Raw genomic sequence first — 8722 nt, 5'->3', positions numbered from 1 at the left:
ACCGAGCCGACCAGAGCAGTCAAACTGCCTTTGACCGCAATTCCATCCAAATTCAAATTTCTCTGCGTAACAGAGAAGCAGAGCTTGCGGTTGGGTGCAAGTGGGCCACCAAAATTATGCAGGTGGATGATCTGAACCGTTAATTGCATTCAGAGGACCAAACCGACCGTACCCTGACTCGCGACCTAATTTAATCGGATGTTGAATGTATTTGAAGAACCCAAACAGATGACGGACAGCAGAGTAAAAAAGTCTGTAGGCCACATCTAAATTAATCCAGAACCGTCCCTTCCTGAATGGTTTTTCGAGGGAAAACTAATGGACGGAGTGGATTTACACTAAGAAATTGATAACAGGCCCACCGAGCTTCACAGCGTAAAGGAATACGCAGGCTTTGCTTTACGCTCGCCCGAGAAGTCCAGCCGCAGTGTGCCTCTGTGCGATCAAAGAGATGATCGGATAAATGATCCGATCCGTCCAGAAGATGCAGAGGGGGGTCCTAACCCCATTCATGGAAACAAATTAGAGTTTGGGACGATCTTTCGTCCCAAAACTCAGTCAAAACGCAAGCGCGGTTTGCATTTTTACTGCGTAAGCCACCAACCCTACGTAAAAGCTTCGCGCGCAACTGTGCTTCGTGTCCTCCGACTTCAGTTGCGTAAGTCTTCACCGACTTCATTCTTTACACGTAGCCACCAACCACCATCAGCTTATAAAATGGAGACATGCGAAAGAGGAGGGATTCATTCAATTTCCAGGCAGCCGTGGAGCAGACAGAGAGAGAGAGTAGTATTTATTTTTCTATTTCTACTACTTTTTATTATTTCTTTTAGATGTTTAGCCTAATCATGTCTATTCTAGGCTAAAGTTCTTAGCTAGGGCTAAGAGGTGAAGCTTGTAGCATGATGGGAGACTTGTTGCTTATGTCTTTTGTTTAGACTGAAGTGATGTTAATTTTGGTTTAATTAAGGGAATGTTTTTAGTTTTTAATAGGATGTTGTGACTAAAATTACAAGGAGTCTGCAATAGCTTTGAGCATGTTCTTTTCCTTCTTATGATTATGACATCATGTTGAGGGTCAAATATTGCATATCAGACTCAGTTGTTGCATAGATTTACACGCATGATACCGCTTAATGGCCTGATTAATCGTGTTTGTAATGCAGAGTGTATGCACGAGCCTGGACCGAAAAGGGTGCTTAAAGCATAGACTTAACGCTCTAATGACACCAAAGCATGGGACGGACTCCAGAGATCCAAGATCAACAAGATTACACATCAGGGACCCGGAAAAATCGAGAAACCGAAGCTCAAACGGCCTGAAAGTCAGCCAGAATGCAAGATCACAGGGTTTCTACCATCCGTTCGGTTCGAAACTTCACATATGGCCTAAAAACTAAAAACTAACTGAACATGTCAAATTTCAGCCATTGGATCCCCCTGGAAGTGGCCCAACGGACAGATCAGCCCATAAATTAGTGAACTGGGGCCTGCCTGGTGTCTGAAAGTGCTTCAATCTTGGGCTCAACGATTCAAATGAGCTGATAAAACGGATAGACGGATCAGATCTCTCAAAAAAACATCATAATGGACCCTATGGGAAGCAGCAGTGCATAGTGTAAAAGTGCACTCTCGTGCATCGAATCAAGCCGATCGGGTCAGCACCGCTGACCCGATCCTTCTCGCAGACGGAAACAGCAGGCGGACGCTGTTCGTTCGTTTTCACGTAGTGGGCCCCATCAATCACAGTTCTCGACGATCAGAACCGTCCATATGCTCTGCAAGGTGACTAACACCATCGCCTAGCTTTCCTTTTTGGCCCATGCACACACACAAAGGCAGATTACCTGATAAACGTCAGATGGACGGCGGAGTAAGCAAGCTTATGGACCACACCGATTTTCTCCAAAAAAATACTCATTTTCGGAGGGTTTTTCGTCCTGAACCTAGTGGACGGAATGGATTTCTCAAAATACATCACTGTGGGGTCCACCGACCATCACAGCGCTCAAACAGAGCCTGCGGTGGATCGTTGTGGGCCACTCTCTGAGGCGATCGGTTCAATTTGGACCATCTAGTGGATTTCAAAGAGGCCTGGAACCATCACCTAGGTGGAATTTTTCTAGGAATCAACGTGTAGCGGATTTCGACCGCTGAAACTCATGATGGACGGCGGAATACAATATCCAGTGGGCCATACAAGAACCTGCCAAAATCACTCTTTCCTGACTGGATTTCCACGAGGATTCCAATGGACGGCGTGGATTTCGTTGACAAAACCGATTATGGGCCCCATCAGCAGCTCAGTGCAAGTTTTGCGCAGACAAAGTATCCAAGGAGAACACGGACGCTGCCGTGCGTAAATGGGTCTTTGGCACTCTCCGTCTGCAGGAAGGATAAAAGGAGAGGAAGTTTGGAGGGCGGGCATCGAGAGAGAGCAGGGTGAGGATCCACGGCCTGAAACGGGAGGAAGAAAAGAAGGCAGTGGCTGAAACGTGGTGGGACTGGCGCATGTGAAGTAGCAGGGAGAAAGAGAGCGGGCTGGAAGGCGAGAGGAAAAGGATTCAGTTGAGGCACGGCTGGGAGTTGGGCTGAAGCAGGGATAAGGAGAAAGAGTAACAGTTTTTTTTTTACTGGTTTCCTTATTTATTCTTTTAAGATGTATAGCCTATCCATGCTAGGCTAAACCTCTTAGCTAGGGCTAAGAGGTGAAGCTTGTAGTGAGATGGGGGATTTTATTCATTGCCTTTAATTTGATTTCAATTCATGAACTGAATTTGATTTTCGTTTAATTAAAGGAATACTTTCAGTTTTTAATGGTGTGTTGTGACTGAAATTACAATAGATCTGCAATGGCTTTGAGTATTTCCTTCCCTTTTTATGATTATGAAGTCAGAAAGCCCTGTTGTTCATCATTGTTCCATGGGCATGGTAGGATGACAGTACCCTTCCTGATCTTCATACGTTGTTGGTTGGTTGATAATTAGTTTAATTCTGTTGTTTACTTTGTCTCCTGGGCATGGTTAGATGATGGAATCCATTCTAATTCATATACTTTTCATCTCTTAAAAACTAGATCAAGTAACGTTCAGTTTAAATTTCATAATTATTGATGCAGGCATAAGATCTCCCTGATCTCTACAAGTGGATCCTCTGAATCCCTAGTTTCCTTCCTTTGAATTCTTTAAAGTTTTACATTAATCTCTCACCATTATTCATCAAATTCTATTTGGTTTAGATCACATCTTAGTCTAGTTCTAGTTCTACTTGGTTTCAGATAACGTACAGGTATCAGTCCCTGTGGATTCGACCTCGGTCTTACCGAGTTATTACTACATCACAACTCTGCACTTGGGGTGTGAACAAGTTTTTGGCGCCGTTGCCGGGGACTGACGGTTACGATTCTCTGAAATTAATTAGTTTTAGAATTAGGTTAGGATTAGGATTTTATTAACTTTAGTTTTAGATTTTTATTTCTATTTGATTTTTAGAACTAACTTGTTTCCTGTTTTGTAGGATCCTGACATAAACTTCTAAATTGGTAATTCTTTCTTAAATTCTTTACTTTTTCTACCTTTTAGAATTAAGCTTTAAATCTTAGAAATTTTCTAATTCTAGTATCCTCTCATCTGTAGGAAATAGAAACTAGGTTATTTCTTATTTAACTTTCTATTCTTATTTTAGTAACTTTCTAATTTTAACTCTTTTAAATCTAATTTGTCTCCTAGTTTATTTTTAGAATTTTTGTTTAGAAACTAACCTTCCTATTTTGTAGGCCTTTAAGATAGAAATCTCTAATTCGGTAAGCTCCTTCCCTACTTTCTATTTTTCAATTCTCTTTTAGTAATTTACTTTCTAGTTTAGGACTCTCCTAATTTATCTTAGAAATTTTCATTTTCTTTTAGGAATTCTTTCTTTTAGAAGCTAGTTCACTTCTATCTTTCTTTTAAGGGATTGTTCGTCTCTTTTTAAAAATCTAACTTATTTTATTTTATTTTGCAGGTTTTAACTCAGGACTCCGATTTGGTAATTTCTTTCCAACTCTCTATTTCTTTCTAGATTTTCTTTTCCTTTCTTAGGATTAGGTTTTTAATTGAGGGCTGCGAGTGTTTTTATGGCCAAGTGAGCCCGTGACAACACTCGACGTCTCTTGACTGAAGGAGGATTGGTTGAGGGGTTGACTATCCATCGCAGGATTAGACACCGCTCGAAATCCCCTGAGTTAACTGAGGTTATGGCTGAAGACCAACCTCCTCTACTTCCACCCAGGGTGGAGGATACCCAAGATGAAAATAAGGTGCGTCAGGCACCCCCGTCTCGTACTTTATGAGATTATCTACAACCAGCGGGAGTGAGTACGCCCTCATGCATGATTTTTCCTGAAAACACGGGACAAATGGACATCAAGCCAGGAGTTATCCAACTCCTTCCCAAATTCCATGGACTTGAATCAGAAAGTCCATATTTACATTTGAAAGAGTTCGATGAGATTATAGCTACATTATGTTTTCCTAATGTATCTGAGGATACAATTAGGCTGAAACTCTTTCCTTTTTCCTTAAAAGAGAAAGCTAAGACGTGGTTACATTCATTGCATCCTAGATCCATTGGCACATGGAACGATATGCAGAGGGAATTCATAAAAAAATTCTTCCCACATCATAAAACGATTACCCTTAGAAAAGTGATCATGAACTTTGCCCAAAAGGAAGATGAAACATTTTTCCAATGTTGGGAAAGGTTCAAAGATTTGGTCAGTTCATGCCCACAACACGGATTTGAAACGTGGCGCATTACAAATTTTTTCTATGATGGATTGACATCTTCCATGCGCCAAATGGTCGAGACAATGTGTAATGGAGAGTTCATCAACAAAGATGTTGACGAGGTATGGGATTACCTCGATAGTCTCGCTGAAAAAACACAATCATGGGACTATTACCCAATGGCGAACACCACGTCTAGGCCGACTCAATTAAAGGAGAAAGGTGGATTATATCTCTTGAAAGAAGAGGATGATCTCAAGTGTAAAGTGACTACGCTCATAAGGAAAGTTGAGGCCATGGAAGGAAAGAAGGATAAGGTCAATGAAATTGTTTGCGGCATCTGTGATTGCAACATTCACACAACTGAAAACTGTCCTACAATACCCGCCTTTCGAGGAGTGTTGAATGAACAAGCCAATGCCGTAAACAACTATCAAAGACCTTTTACTGGACCTAACTCCAATACATACAATCCTGGCTGGAAAAATCATCCAAACTTTAGTTGGAGGAATGGACAAACGACGACCCCTCCAGGTTTCTTCAATCAAAATCCAAATCAAGTGAAACCTCAAGAGGAACCGGTTCAAAATCCCATACAAGAGCTGGCTCAGGCAATGCGGGGAATCACAGATTTTATGCAAAAGATAGATTCTCGTATGACGGTTATAGAAAAGGGGATGCTTCCTGCACAACCTTTCCCCAATCCTAAACCGCAGTACGAGAATAATGATCCCAGCTCTTCAAATCAGATGGGGCATGCTAAATCCATCACCACTCTTAGGAGTGGGAAGATCATTGATAAAACTCTTCCGGTTAGGCCCGAAAAGCCTCAAGAACCAGAAGAGGACAACAATGATGGATCCAGTGATGCCCCACAAAAAGTAGAACCGGAACTTCTAGAGAAGCCAGTTGCTCCATTCCCCCAACGGTTGGTTTCACCAAAACCTCTCTCTAACTCTCAGGATATCCTAGAGGTGTTGAAACAGGTGAAAGTCAACATTCCTCTACTTGATGTCGTTAAACAAATACCTTCATATGCCAAATTCCTGAAAGACTTATGCACGACCAAAAGACGAAAAATTATTCAAAAGAAAATCTTCTTGACTGAGAAAGTGAGTGCCATCCTGAAGCAAGACGTGCCACAGAAATTCAAGGATCCCGGTAGCCCAACCATATCATGTGTAATCGGGAACCATCGAATTGATCACGCACTTCTTGACTTAGGAGCGAGCGTCAATCTGATTCCCTACTCGGTATACAAACAGTTAGGTTTGGGTGAATTAAAACCCACCCTAACCACACTACAACTTGCTGATCGCTCTGTTCGTGTACCAAGAGGGATAATTGAGGATGTGTTAGTCCAGGTCGATAGATTTTACTACCATGTAGATTTTATCATCCTGGACACCGAACCCATCAATAAAATGAGCACTCAGATTCCTATCATTCTTGGTCGCCCATTCCTTGCCACGTCAAATGCAATTATCAATTACAAGAATGGTATCATGACTATATCTTTTGGAAATTTGACATTGGAGTCAAACATTTTTTTCAATAACGGCAGCAACTCAAAGGATGATGACGATTTCCACGACATTAATATGATTGACTCTTTCGTGGAAGATACGACACCGCTGACCTTATCCTCCGACCATCTGGAGACGTGCCTGGCCCACTCCCATGATTTTGATGATGACATGATTAGGGAGACGTGTGCCTTACTTGATACTGCATCGGTACTTGAAGTTAACCGGTGGAGGCCACAATTTGAAGAATTCCCACAAACCGATGTAGTGCCTCTACCGTCTAACCTCAAGCCGCCGAAGCTTGACCTAAAACCTTTGCCCTCTGATTTGAAATATGCCTATTTAGGTCAAGATGAGACATACCCGGTGGTGATCTCTGCCCACCTGGAGAAAGAACAGGAGAGTATGCTTATATCTACTCTCATTGAGCATAAAGGAGCCCTGGGATGGACGATAGCGGACCTCAAGGGAATCGATCCCTCGATTTGTACTCACCGCATATATCTTGAGGATAATGCAAAAACCGCTCGGCAACCACAACGTAGACTAAATCCAAATATGAAGGAAGTGGTTAAGGCCGAGGTTCTTAAACTATTGGATGTGGGTATTATATACCCTATATCTGATAGTCAATGGGTGAGTCCAACTCAAGTGGTCCCTAAGAAGTCCGGAATCACCATCGTAGCCAATGCTAATAATGAACTCGTGCCAACTAGAGTCACTACTGGTTGGAGAATGTGCATTGACTACAGGAAGTTGAATACCGTCACGAGGAAAGACCACTTTCCTTTACCATTCATTGATCAGATCCTAGAAAGGTTAGCTGGTCATTCCTATTACAGTTTCCTTGACGGGTATTCGGGCTACAACCAGATAGAGATAGCCCCTGAAGACCAGGAAAAGACTACATTTACATGTCCCTACGGCACCTTTGCCTATCGAAGGATGCCATTCGGACTATGTAATGCCCCTGCCACCTTTCAGCGATGTATGCTTAGTATCTTTTCTGATATGGTAGGGCAATATTTAGAGGTCTTCATGGACGATTTCTCTGTTTACGGTCCATCTTTCAGCAAGTGCTTGGAAAGTCTTAAATGTGTGCTGAAAAGATGTGAAGAAAAGAACTTGGTACTTAATTGGGAGAAGTGTCATTTCATGGTTCAAAAGGGAATTGTCCTTGGGCATATCATCTCGTCCAAAGGAATCGAGGTAGATAAGGCAAAAATCGATCTTATCTCTAACCTACCTCCACCCAAGAACATCAGAGACGTGCGATCCTTCTTAGGACACGCAGGATTTTACAGGCGATTCATAAAGGACTTTAGTCTTCTCTCTCGTCCTTTATGTAATCTTCTTCAAAAGGATGCTCCGTACGAGTGGACTGAGCAATGCCAGGAAGCTTTCACCAAGCTTAAGGGCACGTTAACCACTGCACCTATCATGCAGCCACCCGACTGGAGCTTTCCTTTTGAGCTTATGTGCGACGCTTCTGATTATGCTCTTGGGGCGGTCCTAGGCCAGAGAAAAGATAAGAAGCCCTACGTCATTCATTACGCAAGTAGGACTCTAAATCCTGCCCAAGTGAACTACTCGACTACGGAAAAGGAACTCTTAGCCGTAGTGTTCGCCTTGGACAAATTTAGGTCCTACCTGATCGGATCCAAGATCATTATCTATACGAATCATGCGCTCAAGTATCTTCTTTCTAAGAATGATTCTAAGCCCCGCTTGATACGATGGATCCTTCTACTCCAAGAATTTGATTTGGAAATTAAAGATAAAAAGGGAGTAGAGAACGTAGTGGCCGATCACCTTTCTCGCCTTAATACATCTGATTCCCTTGAGGCGACCCATATCAATGACATGTTCCCTGATGAACACTGTTTTGAGTCTCCCATTCACCTTGGTTCGCGATATTGCTAATTATCTTGCTACGGGTGCTATACCGGCACAATGGACTGCGTAAGATAAGAAGAAATTTTTCATCGAGGTGCGCAACTTTTCTGGATGATCCCTATTTATTTAAATATTGCCCAGGACCAAATTCTAAGGAGATGTGTACCGGATAATGAACATTAGAGTGTATCTCTTTCTATCATTCAAGGCCTATGGTGGTCACTTTTCGCTAAAAAGACCACGGCCAAGATTCTGATGTGGCTTTTCGGCCCACTATGTTTAGGGACACTCATGAGTTTTGCAAAGCTTGTGAGCGTTGTCAGAAATTGGGAGCATTGTCCCATCGAAATATGATGCCTTTGAATCTCATTCTTATCATTGAAGCATTTGATTGCTGGGGCATCGATTTCATGGGACCATTCCCCCAATCGTTTGAAAATCTGTATATTTTGCTCGCCGTGGATTATGTCACTAAATGGGTCGAAGCGATTCCATGTCGAACTAATGACCATCGCACGGTCATTAAATTCCTAA

At 42.4% G+C, this 8722-nt stretch overlaps 1 non-coding gene across 1 annotated transcript; it reads right to left on the bottom strand.

The window, feature by feature from the left end:
- Window positions 1–4672: 4672 nt before the first annotated feature.
- Window positions 4673–4779, bottom strand: LOC131224404 (small nucleolar RNA R71). Its single transcript, XR_009160892.1, has one exon. It is a non-coding gene; the product is annotated as a small nucleolar RNA R71 (small nucleolar RNA).
- Window positions 4780–8722: the final 3943 nt, after the last annotated feature.

Source organism: Magnolia sinica, chromosome 13 (genome assembly GCF_029962835.1).
Source record: "Magnolia sinica isolate HGM2019 chromosome 13, MsV1, whole genome shotgun sequence".
Lineage (NCBI taxonomy): Eukaryota > Viridiplantae > Streptophyta > Magnoliopsida > Magnoliales > Magnoliaceae > Magnolia > Magnolia sinica.
The sequence above is the reverse complement of the archived record's forward strand: the minus strand, read 5'-3'. Positions and strand labels throughout refer to the sequence as shown.